Below are 6921 nucleotides of genomic sequence, written 5' to 3' on the forward strand. Positions count from 1 at the left end.
AAAAAAAAAAAAAAAAATTGTCACTGGTGACATGATGGGTGGAGACTCTACATACCGTCTTTGAATACAGAAATGGATGCAAACACATGCAAATTACTTTTTTTTTTTTTTTGGTGATGCATGAAAAAATTTTGACTTGTGGATTACATTAATTATTAGTAGCTGTTAGATTCTGCCGACTTTATTACAGTAGGGTCTTATTTCCTTAAAGAGAAAAAAAATAGGCATGCCCCGCTTAATGATGAGGGAAACATTCAGAGAAATGCATCCTTAGGTGATTTTGTCATTGTGTGAACGTCACAGAGTGTATTTAACACAAACCTAGGTGGTACGGTCTCTACCCACCTAGCCTATATGGTCTAGCTTATTGCTCCTGGGCTACAAACCTGTACAGCATGTTCCTGTACTGAATACTGTAGGCAGTTGTAACACAATGGTATTTCTGTATCCAAACATTTTAGACATAGAAAAGGTACAGTAAAAATATGGTATAATCTTATGGGACCATCATGGTATATGTGGTCCATCATTGATGGAATCGTCGTCATGCAGTGCATGACTGTATATAATCAAACGACTGTACTTTGTTGTTTTCGTTTGTTGTGTTTTTGCTTTACACATTTGATAGGGAACATAAAACTTGTGACCTTTCATTTCAGTGGAAAGCATTGAGCCAGAATATATTTATTCATAAACCATCAAGCCACACATGCATTGATGAACCCTGAAAGAATCCACATTAATTGACTAACAGGCAGTATTGAATTAATGATGTCATATGTGGTGAAAAACATTTAATATGTCATTTTCTTGGGCTCACACACAGCCCTTTAGTTCCAAGTGCTTGGTTAGATTAGAAAATGGGATGAACACAATTTGATGCAGAGGCAGCTGCCGAGCAGCACCTAGGGAGTCTAGGTCATACACCCTATGTTGTTTTGGGCCCACTTATTATTGAGTTGAAAAGTGTCATATCTGTAGACTAGAGTGTATGTGTTTACAGGCCCATGTTGTATCTGAGTTTTCTCTGGCAACTAAGATCTCTTTCTAAACGTTCTAGAAAGATACTGGTATCTTACTGGCCCATTATTTATTTAGTAAGTTTTAGAATACATGTGTATCAGTGTTTTCAACTACTTGGTGGACATTTCACTGATGCATAATGAAAGCAGACTATAATCATCAGAGTGATCTGACAATGGAAATTCTGTATTTGCTTCCATAAAGAAAAATAATTGAAACATATCAGATATAATATATATGCAGTATATCACATAGGAAATTTTATTATAGGAAATTAGAGAAGGATGCTCCTCTATTCTCTAGGAGGAAGAATACAACTTAAAATCATTTGGGTCCCTTTAATAAAGAAAAGTGTGATTCTCTATTGTGTGTTCAGAATTGAAATTGGAGAACACATGCCAGTCAACTGTGAAATGGTTGCTGGATAAAAACACAGATGTGGTTTTATCCGAGAAATGTGGGACTGAAATTATTTTGATGAGAAGTACGTAAGAGAGCTGCAGAAAAGACTGTAGCTTCTGAGGAGGCAGGAGTACCTTGTTAATGTCCAAACCACCCCTGAATTCTAATGTTCCAATTCCACCCGAAGGAGTAAACACTGAAAACTTTAAATGGAATCATCTAATTTAAATTCTTGGTTTTTTCTTTGTTTCTCAGCTGATACTTGTAGTTTTGTTTTGTTTTTTTTAACCACCAAGAACACTTGAAAATTTGTTACTGAAAACATCAATAAAGGAAAAGAAGAGTTTCCAAATGCTTGAAAAGAAAAAGTAGTATGTGGCGTGATCCCGGGAGGTGGAGCTTGCAGTGAGCTGAGATCACACCACTGCACTCCAGCCTGGGCGACAGAGCGAGACTCCGTCTCAAAAAAAAAGAAAAGAAAAAGTAGTATGTGGTTAGGAATTGTTTTTGTTCAAGCCCCTGGAAGTCTTCCTGACTTACCTCCCTTGCTCCTGTTCCCACTTCTTTTCCTTACTTGACATTCCCCTATTTTGAGCATATCAATAAGTGCATGATGAATGATCATGTTAACTTTAATTGCTTCCTTTGTAGCTGTAAACAGTTTCTTCTTAAGTTTCAGCCAAGACTGTGACAATCTCACCAAATAAGAATGAAATGGATGGGGTGTGGTGGCTCACACCTGTAATCCCAGCATTCTGGGAGGCTGAGGTGGGCAGATTGCTTGAGCTCACGAGTTCAAGACCAGCCTGGGCCACATGGCAAAACCTCGTCTCTTCAAAAAATACAAAAATTAGCCAGGCATGGTGGCGCACACCTGTAGTGGTGCACACCTGTAGTCCCAGCTACTTGGGAGGCTTAGATGGGAGGATGACTTGAGCACGGGAGGCAGATGTTGCAGTAAGCCAGGATCGTGTCACTGCACTCCAGCCCAGGCAGCAGAGCCAGACCCTGTCTCAAAAAAACAAATCATGAATGAATGAAATGGCTCACCTTCCCTATTATGAACTAGAAGAAGGATGAAGGAAGGTTGGCAGGATCCTAGCCTTACTCTGTAGTGACAACCCGGAGGTACCTCTCCCGGAATGCAGCGTCAAGTTTATGTGTGAAGGAACTCTAGAATAGCTGGCAAAAATGGCTACATGTTAACCATTCTTGACTTAGTCTATTATTCCCATAATTTTAATTCCATAAATTTATTCTCAGCTGTCTCCCAGCCATTTCTAACGGAAGGATGTGTGCCCCGATTTTGACAATGTTCTTGAAATCGTTAGTGTTACCTGCATTGCATTATAATGGAACTATGTGTACATGTTAAAGGGATCCATTTGATTCCTTTTAGCAAGGAATTGCAGAAATAGTTTTTACCCATTTATACCAGTTAAAGTAGGATAGGTTAGACTTTGGGGGCAGGGTGAGACAGTGCAGCCTTTCACTCTGAAATGGCAAACCAGCTATATTCTTTGAGTCTACCGGAGATTCCTATTTGAGTGTGAATGGGGTATATATGTTTGTGTGTCTGTGTGTGTGCTCATTCATCATGCTTTCTTCCATGGTGTTAATTCAAGCTCTTCTAATAAAGGCATCCAAAGAGTACTGAGAAGTCGACCATAGGTATTTGGCATGAGTAAATTTGGTTCCTTTTGCCAAAAACTCTCAAAGTTACAACTGGAGTTCTTCTTGATAAAAGGTTGGGGAAATCAGCCATGGCTTTAGCCTTGTTCCCAAGTACACATCCTCTTATCCACAAGGATGAAACTCTGTAGGGCTCACCCTGAGGGCTCATGTGTGGCATTGGGAGGGTAGCAGTGACCAGAACACCACAAGGCCCACAAGATGTTTTGAATGAGGGAACATTTAATGTCATTTGTTAGGAGATAGAAACCAAATAATAAAGGACAAGGACCATGCTCATTCCGTGGAGAAGAGGTGAACTCCCTCTGCTGACTATTTGGAATGGACTGAATGAGGAGGTCTCCCCAGCCGGAAGGAATATGGAGGTCATCAGGCCTCAGAAAACAATGTACACATAATCTCGGGCTGTGAACAAGAGAAAGGAGGGGGAGGAAACATAAAAGTCAATCTTAACAATGTTTGCGATACCTCTTATTTGCAGACCATTGGATTGATGTTATTGCACTCTTGGTGTGATTTATCGTATGTATCTGATAGGTTTTATGAATTGTTTTGAGTTGTAAACTCCTATACCCCTTATTAAAATGGACTTAATTAAATGATTTATGCTTTGTGCGATTTCTTAAATCAGATCTCTCTAGGATTGAAGGGATCCATAGGTATCTTTCACTTAGTGTGAAGCCTAGTAGTATACTTTTATACTCCTGAAGAGAGACCAGCATTAACATAAAGAGAGAAGTCTTAGGAAAAAATATACCTAAGAATCATTTTAAAAATCCATACCATGAAGGAGAATCTGCCTGCCTATTTCCTCTCCAAATTTCAGAAAACACAGAGTGCTATTTGCCTGAACTTTAATGAGCTTGACTTTGTTATGATTCAGGGAGAACTGGTAACACCTCTGCTGACTTTGCAGAGGTGGCGTTTGAAGAAGACCCAGGAATCCAAAGAGTTCTGGTATTATACGCAAGAGTGAAGCCAAAGTTACCTACTTCTGAAAATCTAAGACCTAAATACATACCCCACCAAATTCTACAATGTGAAGTTCTTATGCTTTTCCTATTTCAAGTTAGCATTAAGCAAAAGCACAGTCTTTCTTATCTGTGCCTCCGCAGTTGCTCTGGGGGAAGCCCTTTTCAGACTGTCACTGAGCCTTCTGGTAAGGTGTGCCCTGCCTTCCATGTAGCGAACACAGGAGTTGCAAGTACAAGTTCCCACAGGTGGGCTCTGCATTCACTTCTTTGTACCTCACTTTTGCCCCTGAGGCTGGTTGGTAATAGACCAAGGAGGTGCCTTATATTACCGCTTAACACCCAAGTGGGAGGAACCAGGGTGAGACCCCAGGGGAAAGCCATGAGCAGCAGATGGTTTAGATCTGCTTCTCTAGATTTAAGTCAAAGTTCTTTCCCCCTCCCCTCTTATATATTTTTCCTTGACTTCCTCTTTTCTTATATTTGAGTAGTAAGATCTAGAGGGCTTAGCTTAGCATGTCAGTTTACATGGAAGGAGACCAAGTAGTCCGTCAACCTGCTGTTATATAAGCTTAGCCTAGGGGCCCAAAAAGAGACACATTCTCTTCAGAATGCAGCCCAGGTGTGGACATGGATGAAGAATTAATGGGAGAAGCACTTGGGCATATTGAAGGCTCAAGCAGCTAAGCTCAGCAGCAGAGGAGAAACAATCTGTAGAGAAGGAACAGATAAAGGAATAAGACAGTGAAGAGTAAATGGACAACAAGCACACCTAGCACTCAGTCATGGCTTTTAAATACCATTCTCTAATAAAAAGAGCCAGGGTTCCATGGAGAAATGGCTGATTCTAGGACAAGAGCAGGAAATATACAAGATGAACCAGGAGCATCTTGTAGTGTCAGAAGGTTAAAAAGAGCTTACAAAAAAAAAATGGAGGCCAGGTGCGGTGGCTCATGCCTGTAATCCCAGCACTTTGGGAGGCCGAGGTGGGTGGATCTCTTGAGGTCAGGAGTTTGAGACCAGCCTGGCCAACATGGTGAAATCCCATCTCTACTAAAAATACAAAAAATTAGCTGGACGTGGTGGTGCACACCTGTAGTCCCAGCTATCCACGAGGCCAAGGCAGGAGAATCGCTTGAACCCAGGAGGCAAAGGTTGCAGTGAGCCAAGATTGCACCACTGCACTCCGGCCTGGGCAACAGAGCGAGTCTGAAAAATAAAATAAAAAAATTAGCTGGGTATGGTGACATATACCTGTAGCTACTCAGGAGGCTGAGCTGGAAATACCAGTTGAGCCCAGGAGTTCGAGGCTGCAGTGAGTCGTGAGTCCAGCCTGGGTGAGAGTGAGACCCTGTCTCCAAAAATATAATAATAAAAATAAAGCCTGTATCTCAATGGGAAGATTTCTGCTAAGGCAGTTCAACTTAATGGAAAGAACTGCTGCATTAGGTTTCAGCTTGAATGCTTTCTGTCACTTCTAGCAAAGGTTAAGTGATTTTTCCATTAGCTGTAGAAGTTTGGAGAGTTATTTACCAAGCCAGATCAATGATTTAAAAATTTTTGGAAATTCATCTAAGAATCAAGTCTGAATGCCCAATTGTATTGCAGTTAATTAGGTGTGATATTCTTTAAAGTTGAGCAATATTGGCAGTAAAATATGAGCAGCTACTTTTCAACACTTTTTCCTTTTTTGGTTGATCTCCACCTATTTCAAATGTCCAGATTAAAAGATAAATAATTGGCACTGTGCCACGGTTTGGTTTTCCAACTAAGGTCTCAATTGTGTCATACACGTATGTCTTTCACTTTGGTGGATGCTAAATGTTTATTCTAAGAATATGCTTTTTCCCAATTCTCATTTCTGATTTTTATGTATTAGTGGATGCAAAATTGTCTTTCTAGTTGAATGAATAATTTTGGCTAATGCACATGGAACTTTGCACCCCCGATTCTTCCCATGGTCATTATCAAGTGAAGCTCTCAAAAACATGAGCTAAGAGGCTAGAAATATTCAGGGATATTTCTCACCCCAACTCAGAAATTCTTTTTTTTTTTTTTTTTTTTTTTTGAAGATGCCGTCTTGCTCTGTCGCTCGGGCTGGAGTGCAGTGGCACGATCTCGGCTCACTGCAACCTCCACCTTCCGAGTTCAAGTGATTCTGCCTCAGCCTCCCGAGTAGCTGGGATTACAGGCACGCACCACCACGCCTGGCTAATTTTTGTATTTTTACTAGAGACGAGGTTTCACCATGTTGGCCAGGATGGTCTCAAACTCTTGACCTCCTGATCTGCCCACCTTGGCTTCCCAAAGTGCTGGGATTACGCACCTGGCCCAGAAATTCTTAAAGTAAGAGGTCATTCTAATTCCCCTTTCCAAATATTCAGGATTATCTCTGTAACAGCCCAGCAAAATGTTTTTCCTTTGGTTATTTGATAATTCCCTTCCAATCAAGTGACTATTTTAATTCCCAAGGTGCAAATCAGAATAAAATCATGGTGATTTTACTGCATAGTTGAATACTTTGTCAAGCATGAGCTTGTATCCTTTTTAAATTTTTCACTGGAGGCCAGGCACAGTGGCTCTCGCCTGTAATCCCAGCACTTTGGGAGGCTGAGGTGGGTGGATCACTTGAGGTTAGGAGTTTGAGACCATCCTGGCCAACATGGTGAAACCCTGTCTCTACTAAAAATACAAAAAGTAGCCAGGCGTGGTGGCACATGCCTGTAGTTCCAGTTACTACGGAGGCTGAGGCAGGAGAATTGCTTGAACCAGGGAGGCAGAGTTTGCAGTGAGCCAAGATTGTGTCATTGCACTCCAGCCTGGGCAACAAGAG

Source organism: Colobus angolensis, unplaced genomic scaffold (genome assembly GCF_000951035.1).
Source record: "Colobus angolensis palliatus isolate OR3802 unplaced genomic scaffold, Cang.pa_1.0 Scaffold24, whole genome shotgun sequence".
Lineage (NCBI taxonomy): Eukaryota > Metazoa > Chordata > Mammalia > Primates > Cercopithecidae > Colobus > Colobus angolensis.